The sequence below is a fragment of the Synchiropus splendidus genome, chromosome 17 (assembly GCF_027744825.2).
Source record: "Synchiropus splendidus isolate RoL2022-P1 chromosome 17, RoL_Sspl_1.0, whole genome shotgun sequence".
Lineage (NCBI taxonomy): Eukaryota > Metazoa > Chordata > Actinopteri > Syngnathiformes > Callionymidae > Synchiropus > Synchiropus splendidus.
Window position 1 is genome coordinate 9,575,272 of NC_071350.1, and position 23,628 is coordinate 9,598,899.

The 23,628-nt window shown below is 38.5% G+C and overlaps 1 long non-coding RNA gene across 2 annotated transcripts in view; it reads left to right on the forward strand.

The window, feature by feature from the left end:
- LOC128748242 (uncharacterized) overlaps positions 1-23,628 on the forward strand; it is a 44,728-nt gene that overhangs the window by 4,881 nt on the left and 16,219 nt on the right. For both annotated transcript variants that reach the window (XR_008412775.1, XR_008412777.1), the window contains exons 2-5: positions 5,118-5,223; positions 10,846-10,956; positions 19,715-19,775; positions 20,408-20,495. This is a non-coding gene — a long non-coding RNA (uncharacterized LOC128748242). The remainder of the gene's footprint in view (positions 1-5,117; positions 5,224-10,845; positions 10,957-19,714; positions 19,776-20,407; positions 20,496-23,628) is intronic.

Below are 23,628 nucleotides of genomic sequence, written 5' to 3' on the forward strand. Positions count from 1 at the left end.
TTTAAGGAAAAAAAATACCTGCATGCAGAGACATTTATATTTATATTTCATTTATATTGAATTCGTTTGTTTTCTTCAGACAGTAGGGTTGAAACAAAATTTATTTTCATCAACCAAGGCAGGATTATTTCATTGATAAAGAATCAAGTACTATTTTTCTTTGTGTAGATTTCGTTTTTGGCCTTAAATGGAATCCCATCACTTTCCACTGCTGCTCTCCATTGACGGATCTTAATATCTTAATCTAGTCTATAAATGAGTAAAACGGTGTCTATAAAGTCTCTTTTCAATTTGAAAAGCGCATTTCAAAAAAGCAATTGTTTATCTATTTGAATGTGTTCTCGAGTACTGAGTGGTAAAAGTTTAGAATCACATTACACTTCTGAAAAGATCAAGAAAGCTAGTCAGAAAATAGCTGTGGAATACATTGGCTGTTATAACGTCATAACTGAAACTGCCTTGTGTTTAAAAACAGCAATTTATTGCACTAAAGTGCATTAACATCACTTTAGAATCCGATAACTCAGTCCTAGATGAGTATATATATAATATATAAAATAGAATAGAAAATTTGTTTTTTCACTTGTTGACTTTTCATACATTGAACAATGGAATGAGAAACTTTGTGCCTTAAAGTCGAAATAAAAATTTACCTTGACTAAAAGTGCAATCAAACTGCCTGATGATTCGGCGTCTCCTGATGCGTGAAGCTGCAGAAACAAATATTGTGTCTTTCTCATGAAAGGTTGTTTCGCTGTGTTATCATTGATGATTAAATACCACACCGTTTCCATCGCCTTGCCAATAATTCTTTCTGTATGGATTTCAGAAAATGCTGATAAAGCATTTTTTTACCTTCTCCACACCTTTGTGAGTCACTTTAAACATCAAGATGGACAATGAAGAGCTACTGCATTTATAATCGTGAACCATTATGGCTTCACAAAAGGCGCTATATATATATATATATATATATATATATATATATATATATATATATATATATATATATATATATATATATATATATATCCACCAGTCCACCAAAAAAATGAATATAGACAATTGCTGGATGTTGTTGAAGCTGTCGCATCTTCCTGATGGGTGTGTACTGTGAATTTCTAAATATTGACCAATAATCTTGGTCTCTTGTATTTTTCCTCTCTGACTCAGTCGTGACTCAGCGCGGCCCAAGCCCACGTGTTCTCTCAGGGAGAGCTGACACCTGGTATGCATGCTACCTGGAACATAAGTGACACATCAGGATCAGGTTCAGTCATTCCTTTCAGTCGCTGACAGACAGCCAACAGTAACAGATCCCAGCGCTTTAGCTTTAGTTTGAGGCCATCCATTTTTAAAATCTGAATCCTGGTGTTATCACCTGGATTTGCGCTGCGGCGGCGTGTCATTCTGCCAAAAAACTTTACAGAGAATAATAATAAACAGTGGGGACAGGGTTTCTGGCACTGTGATTTTCTGTTGGATGATGTCAGAAATGATTGAAATTTCTTTTCACGTTAATAAACAAAGCAGCAGTTTGCAAACTGGATGAGATTAGTTGGCTCTGATGGAAGTGTTCTGATCGTGTGTGGTGACGGTTTCTAATAGCTATTGCCACATCTCAAACATCCGTGGCATGCGCCTTACTGTCTGTGTCTTCAAGGCCTCAGGAGTCTCAATAATACCAAGAATAATACGACTCGCACACACACTCACACACACATTCCCTTGGCCAGAGTGGGTTCAGTGTTTAGCTGCTTAAAACGTCTTTACTGAAAAGTTTTAACTTCATATTTATTCGACTGAACTCACTCAAAACCTCAGATCTAAGTGACTGACTTCCAAGATTAGATGTCAACTGTGCTCATATTTATTCACCTAACCATGTAGACAATATAATAAATATATGGAACTTCTCTCTGAAACTAAAAGCAAGGAAAGTCACTTACTGACAGCGAGAGGTACAAACGGACAAAGCAGGAATGTGATGTCACTGCCATTCAGTGAATTCAGTTTCTGACACACACAAAATGTTTTCAATAAATTAACTTTATTAAAGAAACACTGCTTAAGAAGAACATATTAATATACAGAATAATGACCAAGTATTAACCATTAATATTTATGAGGACTACATGACGATTCTGGTGGTGTTTAGAGGGAAGTTTTGGTGAATTTTCCAGGGTAAAAGCTGGTCAGTTTTAACCTGACCCAAATGAATACTTTATAATGATTAATTACTCCCTAATATACTGCAAATATTGGTATGAATCTGTAGTTTAAGGTAATAAATATTCGATAATCTAAAGTGTGACCAAAAAATCCTGACAGAAAAACCCCTATTACTGCCTCTTGCACCTATTTTGTACAAGCTGCAGTAGATTTATCACAAATTCACTGGTGCTCGTGGGAGACCCAGTTGGCCCTGGTGGCTTTTTCTTTCACTGACTCCTATTTAAAGAGGCAGTTAACCGGTTATGCTAGTCAGACCATGGCTAATGTGCTGTAATGGCTCTGGACAACCACGGTGACCTGTCAGCGGCCGCGCCAAACATGTGTTGAGAGCGTTTCTGTGTTAGGATGCGTTTTCTCCCATTATTTTCACAACTGAAAATTCGATTGACTCTTAAGAATTTCGATGAATAGGACCTAAATTGGACCACATTTTTCTTCAGTCGTCCCCCAATTCAAAATATGTAACTTTGGTGTGTGAATAAAAATGCAGATTCGAGGTCAAATCATTAGGATTTTTTATTTTTTTTGCATAATAAATTATTAAAACTTCTACAGAAGATTCACTCATTCATCAACGACTTTTTATAAACAGCATTTGTTGAAGGATATTTGATATTATATTTCCACACATGTAATGACACCTAGTGAAAATGATGTGCTGCCGACTTTTTGGATTTGTTAAATCATTAAACTGATGGTTAAATAATGTGGATTTTAATAGTAGAAAGTGTAAAAAGTACTGTGTTCCCGACACTGCTTCTGCATTACCACGTTTTGTTGCTTATTTTCGGGAAAGAAAGGGCCAAAATGTTGCTGACACATCACATTTAATGGCTTTTCATGGTTGGGTTTGACTCTCTTCATAAAGTGGGTTGTTGTGGATGTATTTAACAACAATAATAAGGTCTGAAGTTTCTAGCTGGAGTCACAAAAAGCTGAGGTTGTAGCTTGTGTTCGCATTAGCATCAGCCTGGTTTCGTGTCTCTAAATCATCATTTGTGAAATACAGGCTTGTTGAATAGTTTTTAAGACTTCAAGAGTCGTGGGAGTGTGAAGAATTACCAATATAATCTATTAATCTATGATCTTGTGAGTTCCTTAAAAGTAGAGATGAGTGGCAGCTATAACAGAAACCAACTTCCACTATTGAATGGAAATTAACCCACGATTTAATTCAGAGTCCGACCATTTCTGTTTTTTAAAATATGTCCGTGTGCGCGCGGAACTGACACCCACTAGCTCCGACAACTTCACGGATAAATGCCGTACAGTAAAAGGCGGAACAATGGCTTCTCAGAGCCCAAGACAAAGACTTGCTTCCTCTCCTGTGTATTCCGTTACCGTTCCTGTCATTAGTCATCCTTTCTTCATTCCTAAGAGATGAAATGTGTGTGTCAGTGTGTGTGTGTCATGGCCCACTTTCAGAAACTTACTGAGAGCACAGGCAGCTACCTGGATGTCGTGGGCTGACTGGCTGTGACTCACCTGAACAACCTGAGAGCACAAGGCTTTTGTGTAAGGTGAGAGGCAGCGGCGAGGCGGCGGCGGCAGCAGCAGCGCGGCCACTCCGAGTCACGCAACAGTCTGTGCCAGGCAAACAGACATGACACGAGATGAAGGTGGAATATCATCTCTCTCTGATGGTGGAGTCAAACTGCTGGACAAATATGCGTTGATAGTGCTATAGTATTCTCAGTCGCTTGCTAGGAGCGTCTTCCTTCAAAAATCACATGAATGACACTCCTATTTTTGGATAGACTTTCAGCAACATCTTGAGCGAACAGCCTTGGAGCTCTGTCAGACATGTGACTGATGCTGAAGCTCTGGGTTTTTCCAGAGGAGGACGAGATGATATGACTTGGGAACATCTCTCCAAGAGAAGGTGATCCCTGGTTTTCCTGCGCTGCTCGCAGCCCTATCCATCACCATGAAAAGCCTCGTGACCCAGAAACACAAGGCTCGTGTCCCTCTTTGTTCTGCTCCGCACCCAACCCTCATTCATGACGATGGCCACCTCCGGAAGTTCTTGCCTCACCCCTGGTTTGCCAGATTTGAGCGTTGCATAACTCCTAAACAACCGTTTGCGTCAACAGCAGAACCGTTTGTACACAGAAGTACGATTATGGCGGAGCAGATTGACACACTTTCCACTGGAAGCCTCCGCCTTTATTTGCTAAGATTATTCACCGCTTGCTCACTTGTTTGAACTGTCAATTCAGAGGTTATCTGGATGTTTAAGGAGAGTGTCTTGACAGGAAATGCAAAGGGACACGACCGTTGTTCCTGTTGGATGTTTGAGAAACGAGTATTGCTGCCCGCTGATGATGTTATCACACCTATTTTTGCAATGACTCAGTATTTAATAACCTCTGGCAATTTGCTTCCAGAGCTTGTGTTCATTCTCACACCGACTCTATCAACTGTTCTTTAGAAATCAGTTGAATTAAAGACAACACACGCATTGTAAACAGTATATTGGACTGCATTTTGCTTTTTAAGCGATTTTCAACACTGTCACGCCCTCTCCTCATTTTCACATGGTTGAGTTTGACTTCCTTCATAAAGCGGGTTGTTGTGGATGTATTTAACAACAATAATAAGATCTGGAGTCACAAAAAAGTTGAGGTTGTAACTGGTGTTACCATTTGTGTTCGCCTGGTTTCATGTCTCTAAATCACCATTTGTGAATTTTGGTGTTGACTTCAGCTTTGCACGTTGAGCTGAAGATAAAGCACAGTGGTGTGCTGTCTCTCTCTTTGGAGTTTCTTATTTCTTTTCCAAATAATAAAGGGGTCTTCCCCTGACTCAGAAGTGACACGAAGAAATACACTCCTACGCCTTTTCACTGCTTTCATGTTCTCTCTGTCACCTGTCGTTCTTAGGAACTGAGCATCAGTGACCCTGAGGCCTACAAAGACTGGCTTTGTGGACTTCCCCAAACCATTCACCCACAGTGAGATGCTCATCTACAAAGTTCATCTTGTGCTGGTGAGTGTTGCACAGCAACTCTTGAACATTTCTAGTGCATTCGAAAGCATCCCATCCACCATGTTCAGTCCTGCCGATGTGGCTTCTTTGCATTGTTTGAAGTGGATTCTTAGTGACACACTTAATACAACCTCAATACAGTGTGCTATATTTGTCTATTCAAAATAATTATATTAAATTATATTTCTGCTAAAAAACTCCTCCAAAAAATAATGCTCCCCTTGTTTCATCAAACACTTTTAAATAATAAAAATAATAAAAACGACTACACTCCTCACACTTTTATAGAGAATTATTATTATTATTATTGAAATATATTGCTGTAAATGTGTTCAGTGAACCGTGTGAGGATGAAACTATGAACACGCCCTTGTGACCCTTTTCAGAGTGTTGCAGAAATATCTGGTGTCCAACACCTCATTGTCAAGTTATTGTAAATGTATTTCCATGTTGGCTTTCTAGTTCTCCTTTCCTCCTCGCCCTTCTGGTTTTCTTTTCTCTTCATGAGGTGATGAAAGTGATGAACTTTGAAGAACTGAATTTGATCATTGTCACACGATATTTGAATAACGCCTCGCGGTCTATTTTAAAGTTCTGACCAACGTGAAAATGGCTTAGATCAGGGGGAAACGTCAATCCTCGGCAGCTTTTTTTCTGTGGCATTCCACATGTGTTACGGGAACCCGTCAGGCTTTTCACCATTCTTTTTAACTTGATGCTTTGCTGCAATACGGAAACTGCACACACGCCAACTTTTTCTACTGACGGTTATTCGGCCTTTCTATTCCCAAAAGCTGACTTCACTTAAATTCACATTAGATGGCGAGAGATATCACTCATCACTGCGGATGTTTTAATTTTGCATGATGGAAAAAAATATATGAAAAAAAAGGATCTTTCTATTATTTTTATGATTTCAATTAATATTTCAAATATTAAATACATACCGTATATCAGAATCAGAAAATCTTTATGAATCCCAAGGGAAATTGTGTTCGTAACATGCTCTGTACACAACATATCACAATAAATTAAAAATTCAAATTGATCTGTACTTAATTCACTGATGAATTTTCTGTTCTTGAACTGCATTTGTTGCACATTGTTTTTCGAAGATCACTTTTTTTTTTGCACTTCGTAATATTATTTCTTTATTGTGTACTATTTATTGTGATATGTTGTGCACAGAGCATGTTACAAACACAATTGGGGATTAATAAAGTTTTTCTGATTCTGAATGCAAATTATTGACAGGTAAACCAGTGTGGAGCACTGGAGCAGACGGAGAAACTACAGCTTTAGTTTGAATTATGAACCTCCTGGAAGTTAAAACAGTAAATTGAACACAATGACTATAAGATGGTGACAGTTCATGGACCTCTGAAAAAGATTTTAAAAAATCAGACCTGGATTGGTTCTTCAATATGTGGCTCATGTTTAAAAATGTATCTAAGTCACTGGCAGATCTGACTTTGCTAAGAAGTGTGTACTGAATAGCAGGGGTGCTTTGCATGGGAGACTGAGCTACAGATTCACCCATATATCCACCAGGGGAGCAGCCCTGGGTCAAAATGTATGACAACGACAAACTCCAAAACAAACATGGCAAGTATAATGCAACTGAAGGACGTATGCAGCTACAGTGTCATACAGCACAAGTTAAACTTGAAAAACAATGACAAATAAGAGTGAACATTTTGCTGCCTGCACTGTCCTCAAGATCATATTTCAGTTTTTTTACTCCACAGTCTGCTTCGGTGCAATTATGCAACATTCGGGATTGTTCATCATCGCTATTTGTATTTGTAACTGTGGCAAGACCTTCACACAACCATCAGCATGACAACACTAAGACAGTTGAAGGTGCTCACCTGAGGCAGCCATTAAAATGCAATGTACCCTCACTGTGCTTACTGCAGGCATGAGTGAGACACATATAGAGTGTTTCGATTAAATGTATGTATCTTATTTTATTTATTATTATTGTATTATTATATTTAGGTAGTATATATATATATATATTTTTTTATTATATATCACATTATTGTATTTTATTTTATTTATTTATTTTAATTTATGTGTTATGTTATTATTATATTTAGTTATTATATATTTATTCGTATTAATTATTTTATTGTTATATATTACTTTTTTTATTTATCTTACTGCAGGCATGAGTTAGTAATTACTCAGAGTGTTTATATTACATTTATCTATTTTATTTTAATTTATTTATTATGTTATTATTATAGTGAGTTATTACATATATTTTTTGTTATTTTATTGTTATAATATATTATTATCTTACTGAATAATTACATAAATACAGTGTTTAGATTAAATGTATTTATTTTATGTATTTATTATTATATGTATTATTTATTATTTTATTATTATATATTAGCCTGTTTTATTTATTTATCATATTTTGTGTATTTATTTATTTAATCTATCTTACTGCAGGCATGAGTGAGTAATTACACCTATATAGTGTTTAGATTTTGAATACATAAGTTACATAAGTTGAATTTCTGAAATCAAAGTGCTATTACACAATGCAGTCTTCACTGAAGCATCAGTCAGCCAATTTGAAGGCTGTAAAAAGGATCAGGCAGAAGAAAAACAAGCTGTTTTAAGAATCACATCAAGGCACTAGTACTGCAAAACCCATGTATGTTTACTATTGTAGCTGCCAAACGTCCGTACTTAATCAATTTGAAGCTCAAATGAGGATTTGGCCGCCTGTTTGTGAAGACGCACCTGCGGCAAAGCACAATGGATGCGCAGCCGAGGACCACCCTGAAAAAAGTCACGGCAGCGAGCCAGCCGCCATGAAAGCCCGCCGCGCTCGTCTTACAGCGGGGTTTACTGCTGCTGTTCGGACACGCAGCGCTCGGCGTATTGTTGGGCACCACGCTGCATTTCTGATATCAAGTCCCGCTCCGTAATCGTTGGCTCAATGACTGACATTTTCCTTTTGTTTCAGCTGAATATTTTATTGGGGCCCATTGTTCTGGCGGACGACTTCTCAAAACACAAACACTCTCAACAAGTCGATTTTGAATGGAGCAGCTGCCAAAGAGATTAATGCATGTCTCCAATAAAAGAGGAATCTGGCGGATTGCATCAAAGACGACAGTGTTAATAAGAGAACAGGGCGTCCGGATTACAAAGGCAGCCTGCCAGGGTTTGGAAGAGCAGGGGGCGGCCCCGTGAATAATTGTTTGGACTTGTTGTCGCTGCCATGGTGGCTAACTAGTCCCTCATCATCTTTTGGCCATCCCGCGACACGCAAGTCATTTGGCGGCGATTAGCTCGCTACGTTCAGCCGTGGCTTATTCTGCTTCATTTGATCCAGTCGACTGCGTCCGACCCCGAGTTCAGTCCGACTCACAAGATGATGTTCCGGATTCTTCATGAGCTGTAATTGTAGCTTCCCGCAGGATCGTAGCGTTATCGCTGGCATAACCGCCGCCCCTCTGCTCCCGCCGTGTGCCTCGAAACATTAAAGTAATGAGCTGTGAGTGACTCCAAACTCCCAAAATGCTGCTTTCTTGGCAGCTGTTTTCATTGTGTTAATTGAGTCTCAAACCCTGAGCCCCTCCGCTCCCTCCGCTCCTCTCGGTTTTTGGCGGCATGAACTTGTTGAACCAAGTGCTGAGGATTTATTCCTCCCAAATCACTTCCGCTCTCCTCCTTTTAAGCCCCCCTGAACCTCAGCGGCTCCCCGCTTTACGGCCCAAAGCTCCTTCATGCTGTCAGATATCGATATCTTGGTTTCTTTACACCCCTCTGGGCTTGTTTGCTCTTCTTACATTTTCCACAAGTTCTGCATTCCACGTGTGCAAAGCAGATTCAAACGCAGTGGTGAGCTGTCGAATGGCTTCAACCATCGTCTCCTGCCGCACCTTCCTTGGAGCGCTGCATTATGGATCCATGTCTGTTTCATAACCAGTTTTTTTTCATGCAAATGTTTTCGTCTTTTACCCATGTTTAGCACCCAGGTCACACGCCGTGCAAGGTCCTTTGTCAAGTGGATATATTGATATATTTACTCCATTAAGTCCCTGGGAACCATGGTTACGTGCCATTGAAAGCGATTTGCATGCGGCCGAGACAAAATTGCACTTGAACGACCAAGATATACATATTAGTCTACTCATGAACAATAAGTGTTAGAAACTGGTCTCCTTCAAAAACGTTCCTGTTGTGTGATTATGCCTTTTTTTTACTGCTTTAAATTCCATAGTCCTACAAATGCTGTGGATGTTGATGTGCTATTTATATGGCCCTTTAAATCGCTAGGCATGTGATGCAAAACTGTAGTGCTTGATCCAGTACCTTGTAATATATATATATATATATATATATATATATATATATATATATATATATATATATATATATATATATATATATATTTCACATACTTCATCACTTTATTTTACATTTTTGCAACTTCAATTTTTTTTTAAAATGACATTTTACAATGTGATTTGGGAGCATACCATACCCATAACGTACTGTAACACAACTTATATGTATGTGTATTACCTTCATATTAACCTGTCATGAATTATACAGAACTTATCAGCATCTTGCTCAGACTGACTACATTGTACGCATGAATGGCCACCAAAAGAATAGTATACGTACGTCACACCTGTACCGTTATCGACGTGATAACCATGCAAGGACCTGTTGCTGTGAGCTCATCTGCTGGCCTTGTGTTGGTGACGTCATGAGCCAACAGTCCAGAATGAACCTAGAGATTCTGTCAATAGACGAAAAAAAAAAAAAAAATTGAGCCGCTCACTTGGTTTAAATGCTTTTGTATACTTAACTACATTCTATATCTGAGTACTTCTGATACTCCAGTGTAGTCATTGCTGGCGAAAGTCGTTTTCTGGTAAGATACTTGTACTTTCACTTAAGCATTGCGTTCAAGTACTTTACTTTCCAGCGTTTCATTTTTCAAAATATTCATTGTTGTGTAACTGTGGAACTTAATAGTACTTCTTGTGGGTTTCTAAGATCTTGTGGGTTTCAGAGACATGAAGCTGCTCCTGACAACAACCACTATTGGTGTAATAGGAAAATAAGATAACAAGGTTGAAATATTCTCCTAATATTTTCACCTCTATGGATTGGTGCAGCTTTGCAAAGATATTATTTATTTTTGACGCTATACAGTACATTATATTTCAGTGTTTCACAGCTCTCTTTATGTTTGTAATTGTCCAGATTATCCTGGAACATGTGGTCTCGCATCAGCCTGTCCACTGGTCCATCCCCATTATAAGATTTGTCACTGGGACAACCGCATAACTATCTCTGCACCCAGTTGCGCACAATAAACAGCTTTTTGAAACACGCAATATCTTGATAAAAAGGTCGAGCTCAGCAAATTCAGCCCCACGGTGTGTCCTGATGTTTATTGATATGATTTTTTTAATATCAACTATCACCGACTGCTGAAATCCGACAGATTGAGTAACATCTTTGCCTCAACTGCACAAAAGCCTTTGTTGCCAAAACACTTAATGGCAGAGAGCACCGTCAACACGACCCCAACAGCAGTCATTAATCTAATCTGTGTTTGTGTGTCTGTTTCTTAACCAGCTAGGCGCAGCTGCGGCGATAGGTGAACCCCGGCTTCGTCAGACGGACGACACGTCGGCAAACGCTCGATGAAGAGCCTCTCCCGTTTGATGATATTCCAGATCAGACCAGGTACATAGAGGTGACTCAGTAGATTGGCTGCTCTCAGGTGGGATTACAGGGTTGGAAAGGAGTCTTTCATTTAATACTCCCAAATGAGTATCTGTAATATTCATTTGGGTTTTTTTGTATTATGTATTAACTTTAATAGCATGTAAATATAGACATATGACACTATTGACGCGATAATCTTTAATCTTGCCTCCCTTTTATGAGTGGCCTACTTGAACTTCCTGCCAATTTTGCGTCTGAACAACCAAAATTATTTTGGATGAACGTTGATATTAGTGTGTGCATGATCATCCCTGGCAAAACAGCCAAACGGAGCCTTATGATGTCGCACATGAGGAGGGAAATTGACAGGTGAAAAATCAGCACTAAACTTGCTAAACCTTGGACCACCGTCTGCCGCTAGCTTTCCCAGCTCGGAACGCTGGACTTCCTCACCTGAAGCTTGGAACATCGCATGATGTGAAAGAACAATTTGAGAGATGGGAACATGAAGGTGTAGCTCAAAGCAGAAGACCAACTGATTCAGTTGGACTTTTCTTTTGCTAAAATGACGACACAACTCTCACCTGAGAATCCATGGATCTGTTTTGATCTCTCTGTATTTTCGAATGTTATATTTGCAGAATCTTACCTTCAACTTCCTGCATTTCAGTCATATTAATAACACCCCTGCCGCATGTGCTCTGTAATCTAACCTCAGATTAGCACATTTTATGGTTGAATACAGATGTTGCAATTGCAAGCTATATGTTCTTTCCCCCTTTTCAATGAGAGGTTATGACAGACTTTACTTAAAATTCTCATCTACAATGCATCATTCATAACCCTTTTAAAAGGCTTTGTAAAAGATGGTATGAATGTTCATAATAATGGATGGCGACTTATGAACGATTTCTAAAGTCTTTCAAATTTTGCACCTTATAAGATGATGATAAACCTTGTTGCTGTCAAACATGTATCGTCTATGAAGCCTTATAAATGCACTACAATGTCTTAGGAATGTAATAATAATGCATTATAGATGAGACCTTTAAGTAAAGTGTAATTTCATTGTTCTGTCTTCCCTACATCCAGGATAAGTCAGATGAAATCAGCGCAGGTTTTAATAAAAAATAAAATAATAAAAAACAATCAACCTAGATAGCAACCTGTCATTGGAAATTTAATAATAATGCAGAAATAAAAATAATAATGCAGAAAACCTTTTTGAATATGGAGTGGATTAACTGGACCAACGGGCACTTGGAGGCTAAAATTGAGTTTTATTTAAGATAAATCTAGGCTCAATAATGGTTTATCTTCTGACTTAGTGCTTTTCATCCACGTTCAGTCGTGACTGCTTGACCCCTCAAGCGTTTGCACGATCCCCCGACCTGTTGTGAGTCAGCATTTTTTAGTGGCGCTAATATGAATGGACAGACAGGAATGTGGGAATAGGTCCATGTGTGTTTAAAGTCCTACCCTGTGTCCCGACCGGTGTGACAGTTGGCAGCCTCAGGAATGTCCAATCGCTCTCCAGCATTTCAGGTCATATGGTCAAGTGCAGCAAAACACTAGCAATAAGTGTAAAATAAGTGTGAATGACGTTGCCGCAGAAGCATTGCTGAGAGCACATTTAGCGCCTTAAGGTTAAACAGGAGATGGTTGGAATCGACATCATTGAATGATCTCATGATGGTGTGTTGCTGTGATGGGAAAAGCAAGCGAGTCATTTTCATGCTTGCTGTCCCGTCCACCTCTCTGATGCCAGTCCTGTTGAAAATGGTTTAGAGATTATCGTCTGATCAAATGGACCAGAAAGAAATGCATATTAAGTGTATTAAATCATGCAATATGCTTTAAGAATAACTGCAGCTATATTTATTATTATCATATTATATACATAATAAGCTGTGACCTTTTTGTTCTGAGAACCTTTTCCCATTGTAGTTATATAATAAATAAACACAACTGAAAGTGTACATGGTGAATGTAAAGTATAAGTGCTGAAAATGATCATCAACTCCTCATAAATGAATTTTAAAAATGATTATATAATGACCATAACTATTAAAATTTTACAGCGCGCACATACGATGTATTTGTCGCATGTGGAAGCAAATGAATTAAATTGAAATGCATTACACATGTAGTTTTACATTTATTTTATTTTCCTCAGTAGAATTCTGTTAACAAAGTATTATATTTTTGCTGCATAATTACGCTACGTTTTTTATTCGGGAATATATATTCCCGTTACTTTAACTAAACTACTTTGTCATTTGTGTTTAAGGAAGTTGTAAAGTACTTATTAGCATCCTGTTAAGCCTGTCTGTATTTTGCGCTACTGTGATCACTGAAAGTTCACTCCAAACAATAACATAAATACTGATTATTAACTGTAAATATGTACGTTACTTATGGTATCATCGGTTCCCCTGAATCTGAAGGTTTGTTTGAAAAAATGTGTCTGTTTTCAAAGCTACCACAAACCCATATGAATACAAGCATTAATAATTACAATGTAATTACACACTCTTGATATTAAAAAGCACGATGGAATCAAAACACATTTAAATAGTCATCTTTATTGTACATTTATGAACAATTGACATATAGTTCTTTGCTATGAAAAAAACTTTGTTTACACATTGAATTCAGAATTGTTGCTTTGATAGTGAAGAACTGCTTCCCAACAGAATAGAAGCAACTTTCAAAGCAGCACGTGAGTCACAGATAGCTGGGTGTCAACATCCATCCTGGGTTCAGCGTCTCACATGAGAGACTGGACTTCAGACGTAATTCACCTGCTGTTAAAGTGTGAAGTTTGACAAAGAAGCGGAGCGTGTGGAAAAATTTGACCAACAAGTGATCGTCTGTGTTGAACTGTCTTTTCCAAGCGGAGGTTACGGCGCAAAGGAGGAGCATCGCCCGGTCGCCTCGCGTCCGTTCAAGCGCAGATTAGAAGTGACGTCGCATGCTGCTGTCTCGGTACACAGCTTTCGCCTCGCTCTCCCCCTCACTTGCTGACATTGTTTCTCTTTCTGTCCATCTCCTCTTATGCTCTTATGCGTTCTCACGCACCGTTAGACTCCTACTGTGACTTGCTTGTTCTCTGGCGCTTCCTGCCGATGTCTGGCAGCGCTGTGTATGGAAGTGATGCTCGGTCGTGTAAATGGACGGCATCTGGAGGCAGGATGCTTGCATCAGTGTGGACCTGCCGCACGAGGAAATATTTTCTTTTTCCAGGGCTTTTACTGCGTCTCGGATGTTCCCAGGATTTCTTTTTTTTTTGCTGTAGATTCATGTCATTTTTTTCACTAGTTTGTCCGTCTATTTTAGCATACTTGGACGTAAATCCAAATAAAGGCTCCCATTTCATTTGAAAGTTCCTACTGCTACACTTTTCACCAGAAGGATTTGGGAAGATAGACTCAAGTGTCGGTGACTGGTCCGGGGGGAAGATGCTGACTCGGTCCCCTCCTCTGAGGTTTGGGTCAGCAGCTTGACTTTAAACCCAGCGGTATTTGTCAAAGGGAGCTCGGGCCAACTTCCTGCCACAGACGCACGTGATTCACGACAACACACAGAGAGATATGTTCTCATTCATTCGGCAGCGCAATAATGAAGTCATGCTTTTTCGAGCGGCTCCAGACGCTGATGTCATGAACATCAGCTTTTTCCCCTCTTAAATCTTTAGGATGGTCCAAAAACACATGATGAACCAGGAAGGAATCCTCCGTGTCAACACGGGAGGATCCAGGCGTGGGTCAGATCCATCTGCTATGATTTGTATTTCTATTTTTTTTTTTTTTCTCGGGCTGATAAGGGGTTAACAGGCTGTGAATTCTCCATTGCCAACTCCCAGGATCGTATCTCCTGTAACTCAAATCAGGGCCATCTGCGCTGGGCGTATGCCTGCCTTCCCCCCTGGCCTACTGCACTCAAAGACTCAGTGTGCTGTGGTTTGCCCAGCCCCGTCACGTGACTTCTCTGAAAGTACCCCCTCCCTCCGCCTTCCTCTTTATTTCCAGTAAACTGTTTGAAAGGAGGGGGTGACTCAGAGTAAAACCAGCTTCCCTTTAACCACAGCTTGTTAAAGAATTTGTCAACGTGGACTCAGGGGTACATTTTTCTGCGTGCGAGTGCGTGCGTGAGCCCGGGTCGTCTCCAATGTGTAGATCTTCTCTTTTCCCTCCCTCTGTTTCGAAAAGGGACTGAAGCGAGGCTTGCGTCAGAAGTGCTCATTCACTCCCCCTTCCTGCTCCAGAGAGAGCGGGCGCAGGCTTGTCAGGAGCTAATGAGATGAACTTTAGCCGTCCCAATGTCGCGCTCGGGACTGTTCCGGGGATATGTGTGTGTGTGTGTGTGTCTCCTGGATGAAAGACGTTCATTCAGAAAAAAGAAAACTCATTGACAGAAAGGAGGAGGGGGGAGAGAAATGTGCGTGGGTGGCGGCTCGTGTGTTCGCTATGCATAGATTTTTCCTTGTGCCGCACGTGTCTTCATCTTGTTTCCTTTGTGGCTTTGAACTTTGGACCTTTAGACTTCATGAAAACTTCTCAAGGTGTCATCAGTTTCCGGTGACTTAAAATGTGACTTATTTTACAGTCACTCTTCAGGTGTTTGAATAAAATTAAACTGAACAACTGAACCTGTTGAATATGTAATTATTAGCAGTCATTTTAGCCTCTCATTAATGCGAATAAATCCTTTTAATGTAATTACATGTTATAACTATGACATTACTTAAAATAACTTAACTGAAGTCTGTAATAGCAGATATTTCGTCACAAGTCAGTACTTTTTAAAAGTATCACCAAATATTGTTAAGTAAAAAAAAAAATATATATGTATATATATATATACATATACATATATATATGTATATGTAAAATATTGTTAAGTAAAAATATATATATATGTATATTTATATATGTATATATATATATATATATATATATATATATATATATATATATATATATATATATATATATATATATATATATATATATATATATATATACCTAACTTAAATCAAAATCCTGTTTTTGATGAGTCAGCTAACTTGCACTAACATTGCTTTGGAAACAAAAAAGGGCAATTCATTTCTGGAAAAATATAGTTTGTCAGCATGCTGAATAATAATGATAATAATAATTCCTTTTATATAATTATATGTTATAACTATGTCATTACTTAAAATAGCTGAACTGAAATCTGTAATAGGAGATATTTCGTCACAAGTCAGTACTTTTTAAAAGTGTCGCCAAGTATTGTTAAGTAAAAAAAAAATATATATATATATATATATATATATATATATATATATATATATATATATATATATATATATATATATATATATATATATATATATACACGTAACTTAAATCAAAATCCCGTGTTTGATGAGTCAGCTAATTCGCATTAACATTGCTTTGAGAATATAAAAAAAGGGGGATTCAATTCTGGAAAAATATAGTTTGTCAGCATGCTGAAGGCTTATTCAGACTCCAATGAAGCAGTTTTTTTAGGAACATGATAATAATTCTCTGAGTGCATCTTGGACTAAGCAGTTAAAGAAAGGCATGTTTTATGTGTCCCAGGGCGTGACTCCATGTGGGGTGACTGAAAACTTGCTGAGTAAGGCATCTCTGAAACCTCCACGACTTAAATGATGCCTTGACAAGATCTTCCGAAATGTAATTGCTTTCAAGACCAGCCCACTGGGCTGCAGATGATGGTGGTGGTGGTGGAGGGGTGTGGTGGGACAGGCAGTGGTGGCGATCCATGACAAGCACGAGGATGGTGATTTTCCACCAGGCTTTGTGGCTCAGACCCCATCAGAGATAAAAGCTTTTCTTCTCTACTTCTTCAACTTCATGTCTCTTCACTTCTGCTTGGCTGTTGGCAGTTGTTATCAACAGAACTGAGTTCCCCCTTCAGATCCCCATGTTCTCTGAGGTCCAGTCTGTGCTCAGACTTCAGCCGAGTCAGGTGTTCCCTCTCCAGGACCGGTCCCCAGAGAGTCAGCTGCTCTCCAGGCGCACACTTTCCCCTGCCTGGTACCCCAGCTGAGCTACTCCCACTCACACAGAAGCACAGCGACAGTCTTAAATTAAAAATACAGAAAACTTTCCTCATTGGACATGAGCTCAGAAGAAATTCAAAACATGAACCAATGAAATGCTGCGTCCACTGGCTTCACCCACTAGCCCTCGACCCCCCTCGCCCCCCCACCACCTTATTAGGCGACCTCCCCATGTCTCTCAGATTTCCCATCCGCTGGGTTGCACCCTGTAAAGAATGCTGTCAACACTGTACTGGTTCTCCTGACCATATTAGGTCATGAAATGCCAGGCCCCTCCCTCAGGTTTTTTTTTTTTTCCTATTACAAGATGCTTTAGGATCGGAGGCCCAAATTTTGAAAGAAAACAAAAGATCTGTAATAATCTCTAAGTGTTTTATATGAAGGAAATGAGTTTGGTTCGATAAAGACTCCACATATTAATAGCAATTAAATATTAGAATTATGTCACTGGTTTTTCATGTGCCATATATATTATTTGAGTGAAGTTGTCATCCATCTTTACCCATAAAAATATTTTTTCTTTGTTAATTCCCCTTAAATTACTGGTGTAAATTGGCTTTAATCTCAGGCTTTATTCTAATAAATATGAATAAATCCTTATTAGTTAAAATGAAAACGTTTTCAAGATCAAAATATATATATATTTAAATTACATTATATTAATTATTGTAATTGTACAGCCAAAACTGGCTGAAAAAAATGAATGCTTTCTGCATTAATGCATTTTACATCACAGGTTAATAATATATTAATTCATACACAGATATGAGTGGTAGTCAGCATTAACTGTTTTAAAAAATGGTTAGAAAAACAGGCAGGTCTTTATTATCATTTACTACATCATTTATCTTACAGAGATGTATCAATTAAATTGGTGTTTCCACTTGTAACAGTATTTTAAAAGCCCAAACTTTTCATCATATACTTCAGCTTATTATTATGTCTCAAATATTGTCCGGGGATAAATGTATAAATATATTTTAGAATGCTATTTCCGACTTCTAATGTATTTTATTAAACATTTAAATACTGAAATAAAGCACTGAAAGGTTTTCAAATCTTTTTTTATTGTTCTTAAAAAGTTACACAAATACTTGATCACATATGGTTTATTTAAAAATGCAGACAGCGATTTTGACATTATAAAATAAATTAACTGTTAAACCAATGAAGCAAACCATGAAATTACAAATATTTCTGAATAACAAACTAAAACATACTTGTATGAATCATTTACCTTTATTTAAATGCTTGATCCTGAAGTGCTTTGATCCAAAATGCCTGTTCCCAGAACTACTTGAAAGAAGGTCCTAACAGAAAAGGGCTCCTCTTCCCAGAAAAGGTATATTGGGGGGGGGAAATGTGTCATTGCTCTGAAAGCAGTCTTTTGTCTTGCTGTCAAAGTGAATTGGGAAAAGCAGACGAAAATGCAAAAGTTTATGAGTCAGTGTGATGACAAAAGTCCTGTCTTTGTGCTTGCCGTCTGAAAACTTTGTGATTAATATCTGGCGCGGACGGTTCAACAAGCAGCAACTCATCTTTGTACATGAAATAAATAGTGTTTGACCGTGAGATTGTGATGAAGGAACATCCGTTTTCTCTCATCCTGTTGAAAAGGTCTAAAACATCTCTAATTCATCCATTCATGTTCAGTAAATTCAGAGTACTGATGAATATGGTTCTGTTCTGTTGCTCCTTCAGCAACTCACAATTTAATTTTCTCTCATTCATAACAATAGATGTTTAAATTGTTTATGTCGGGAAGAAATAATTATTGTGGGTGAACAGATGATATATTTTGTCATTTTTATATAGTTTCTATAAAATGCTCCTCTATTGATTTCAAATTCTCTTCTGTAATTCAGAGTGAAAAAGACTGGAATTATTAACTTTACAAAGTTTGTAAACTTCATTTTAAAAAGAAAAATGTGAATAATTCTGTCTTCAATGTGTAATGAAGTTTCTAAAGATTAGATTGAATATTTTTTCAGATTTATTTCATGATCCTTTTTTGATATTTGAAGCCCTTTAAGAGGAAACGTTGCCTCTTGTGTCTGATGCTGCTTTTACTCCTGTTACTTTAAACCCAGCCGATATAAATTTTTCAAATGTACTTTTTCGTTTTCTCTACCCCTATACATATTTGTCCTGTACGTATTCAGTCAAAATATGTTTCATAGATTCTAGAAATTAAGGGAAAACAGCAATATCTGCAAGGGAGACTCCATAAAAGGGTGTATTGAAAGAAAGGCTTTTATGCCTCATTGTAAATCATTGCATTATTTGAAAGTTTTTTTTTCATTAATTTAAAGAAGTGTTGATGGTCACAATAGTCATTTTTTAACTTTTAAAATTACTCCTTCTGAGAGGCAGAAACTTAATATCTGTTTAATAATTGTAAATGGCTTTAAATCTGAATTTAAAAAAATGTTTAATTTTCCTGTATAATGTCCGTGTTTATACAATGACTGATAAATTAAAACGAATTATAATATAAAACAACCATAAAAGAGTCACAACTTTATTCATTTTAATTTTGAATGATATAAATGGTTCATGTTTTCATTTCAGACACTAAATCTAAAGGGAAACTAAAACATATATATGCAATAAAATTGGTAAGCTTTTTTTTTTTTTTTTATCCAGTGTTTAATGACATTTATTTGCTGTTATTTCTTGCAGGTATTTGAACGGAGCTGTGCCACACATCCAGGGCTGTCTATTATGGCCTTTACTCATTTAAGTAAGTCACACACAAGTTTTTAGGTGAAGGCAAAATACTTGAATACTTAAGTAAAATACTTCAGCAAGTTATCTGTATAAAATGTGTGTTTAATTTGAAATAAATTACTCAAGTCTGTCATTATTTGAGTGTTTTAGTTCAATAGATCTCAAAGAAAAGTGTGTGCTGACCAAACAAAATACATCAAATAAAACCTCACTTTCTCCTTTGGTTTTAGCTTATGGAAATTGAATTATCTGTCTAAAAAAGTATTTCCCATAATGTGCTCCTGTCATTTTAAAACTGTGATTGTGAGAAATTATTTAACAATAAAGTTATGGATTATTTATTTGACTTTTCAGCAAAATGGAACTACTGTAACTATCAATTAAACAGTCTTATTACAACTGCCAATGTGTAGCACACTGGACAAAAGCTTTGTTTCATAATAAAATAGCAAAAAAGACAAAAATATATTCAATAATATTCATGAATAAAGTGTGAATTCCCTAAAGAATCATCCTATGTAAACAGCTTTAATGCTTATTTATAGTGCATATTATTTTTTGACATTTAAATAGATGAATTGTGAACATATATGTGTGTAAATAATGGTCTCTAAGTTATTAAATAGCCCTTGTGTCAATCTACAGATCCCATTCTCCTGTTGTTGGATTGACATGGAGCCTTTCTTTTATCATTTTTTTGGATGCGGTTGGAAATACTATCAAGCTGCATGAGGTAAGCGGACACCAGATACATTTTTTATGGCTGTCTAAATTATTAATGGAAATATTGCTGTGAAAAATATGCCTCTCTTCTTTTTTATTACCATCCACCCTGGAGTTGCAAATAAGAACGGTAGAGAGCGAGTGAGTTGCCAGGAGGGAGGCCATTTTGTGTAGCCGGAGTGAGAGGAGTCAACCATTTTGTGTGCGCAGCTGGCACAGCGCAGCATCTCCACCGTCACAGCAAGTCAATTGAGAGTAATATATGCAAGCTAACCTGTGGGTTGGAAGCTTCTGCCCGGAGCCTCGGCTTTATAATCCTGGAAAATCCTCAATTTATGTCTTGGAATTTGCAGTATGTGTGTTACCGTCTTGGGGCTCTCCTCTGTGTTTCCCAAGCTGGAAGTGGCTCATTGTGACACACGCAGGGTTGAAGGCAGAGGCAGTGCTCCCCTCTCGGCCCCATTACTTATCATTCGCTTACAGCATTGTTACGGGCCAAACTGAGGGAAAAAACGGGAGCAGATAAACATTGTCCGTGGGAGGTGATGGGGAGAGGAAGGAAAGTAAGGAGGGGTTACTCGTGCAGGACCAGACTAGATGCTGGGGTGCCAGGGGCCCCTGGTGACAGAGGTGTGAGCCTCCTTGTCTCATGGCGAGAAAGGCTTGACCTTGATCTCCTGCCTCCTTCTTTCCCCCCCTGATGCAAATGTTTTATAGACTGCTGAAAAAGGTATTTAGATGAGAGCAGGTGATGTTCTCCCTGGCGGCAAAAGAGGGAACAAAAGGGGATTTTGAGACTGGGTTTGTGTGGGCGTGATCATCAGCGCTTCAAAGAGAGGTTTTGATCTGGGTTTGTACCTGAGCTTCAGGTGTGTCCTCAGCAGTCTCAGAGGAAATGGCCTTTCATGCTCATTAGATTGTCCGTATGCTGATGAATAGGTGATGTCATGGACGTGCACTTTTGCCGTGCCCCCTGAGACTGACCCCGATCTGAACATGTGAGGTGTGGTGGAGGAGGACAATAACGGGTGCTGCTGGGAGCCACACGACCCTCCTGCCTGGACGCTGTCGCACTGTAATGATTGATACGTTCAGCAGCCAGTTTGCATGTGATCTGTGACACGTTCTGGTTTGGCGTGAAACATCACTCACTTTAAATTTCATGCTTCATTTTTAACATACCACTGCCTCACGGTTGACTTTTTAATAGTAAGTCAGTTGGAATTGTGTAGCAGCAGCACAATCCTCGAGCATCGAGATACTGCTTTGGGTAGTTTTGGACTTCAGTGCACTGTGTACTGTATACTGTGATGCGCAAGGTACAGTGTACAACATTTAGCTTGTTTCTTTTATTGTGTGTGATATGTGTGTGTGTGTGTGTGTGTGTGGACATGGCGTGTGTTTTGGCATCAGCATGGCAGGACCATGGCTCTGCCTGCCACGCCCTGGTTCATGTGCCTCAACTCTGATATTTTGGAAGCCTGCTTCTGATAGTACACACGCCTCATATTTGAATCTGCGCTGGCGTCGATGCGAGACGACTGTTCACTCACTAACTCTTCCATTTCAGCTCACTAGTTAGTCTTGCTGCTCGTCTTTCACAACCTTGTTTATGTTTGAGTCCGTCAGGCTGGGATTTGGTTCCACATGAGGAAATCCTCGACAGTATACACAGTAGTATTATTTTATATTCCTGTGAAATATCAGTTAATGATATCCAATAGTCCAGCAATATAAATGGATTTGAGTTCAGATTTAATCCTGGAACACACAGACGCAGTGGTGCAGGTTTTTAAACGTAGCTTCTGTGTGCAGTTTTACTGTTCTTCATTCCCAGTTTGGTTTATTTAGAAATTTTATCCGTCTAAAGAGTCTTGTTGCAATTTTTAAAAAGTTTTATTTCATTCGTTTCTCTCAAACTGAACTGAAATTGACTTCATAAACACCTAAACAAACGCACAAATTTCTAAAGTGGCTGCTGATGTTCGTGCTCTCCGGGCCGGCGCCTCACAAGTCAGCTCTAGCTGATATTGGCTTTCTTCCTCCGGTTGTGTAACCAGGTTTTTGGTGGCTTTGACTAATCGCTGATGCGGCATCTTCGGCGGCAAATCAATACAAATGCATTTAACACCTTACAGTGCCGTAAACTTGAAGACAATATGAACATTAGGTGAAATATTTCTCGTCTTTTCCCCGACATGCTTTTTGGTATTGATCGTCTTGCTTATTTGGTGGCTTTCAAGAAATCTGAAATATTTTTCCAGAATCTGGTAAAACAGCTCTGTTTCCTACCATTAATCTTTCCGTGGCGTTTTGGCGAGACTTTCACACCAGTGTTAAACTGGAGGCGCCTCTGTGTTTGACTCAGAACTCATTGCTAATGAAATTAAAAAATCTTTTTACCTGCGTTTTGAATGCCATGATTCTTTTCTTCCCTGCAAAAACTGACATCTTTTGAAATTATTTCCTATATACTATATGTCTCTGGAGTTTCCGAGGGACGGTCAGAATATCATTTCTAGCTTGCGTCTAACATATCCCATAATGCTTTTATAATGACAAACCCGCTTTCATTTTTAAAAATTAGAATCACAAAATATTTAAATTCTTTCCTTGAGTCACTCGTGACGCACTCAGTTTGATGTCCTGAGCCCACGTGATGGAATTGAATTTCCTCTCTGAAGCTTGAATCGCTGGTGAAAGGCCTGGCCCAAAAATATCTCTTGAGGTTGGAACATGCAAAAGGAAGGCCTCTGACCAAATACCTGAAGGCAACATGGCAAGAGGGACAGATCATTTTCCAGCTTAATAAATATTTTGAGGTGCTGCTTCATGGTTTTATTACTGGAGGATGTACTGAACTCAAGTTAGGTGGATGTCTTATTGCCTTTTTTTTTTTTAATTCCATGCCAGTTAGAGGTACCTTGGGGGATTTCCGAGTCAGCTTCCGTGAGTTGCTTCAGCCTGCTCTGGCTCAATGATCCTGAACGTGGAGAGCAAATTGTAACGTCTTGATCTCTGACATCGGGGCCATGAGAGCCGCCTTTTAGCTTAGCTCAACTTTTAGCTGTAGCCTTGTTCTCCAAAGAGTCCAAGGCAACAGGTGAGCGAAGCAGGGCCAAGAATGTGGAACATATTGGTTT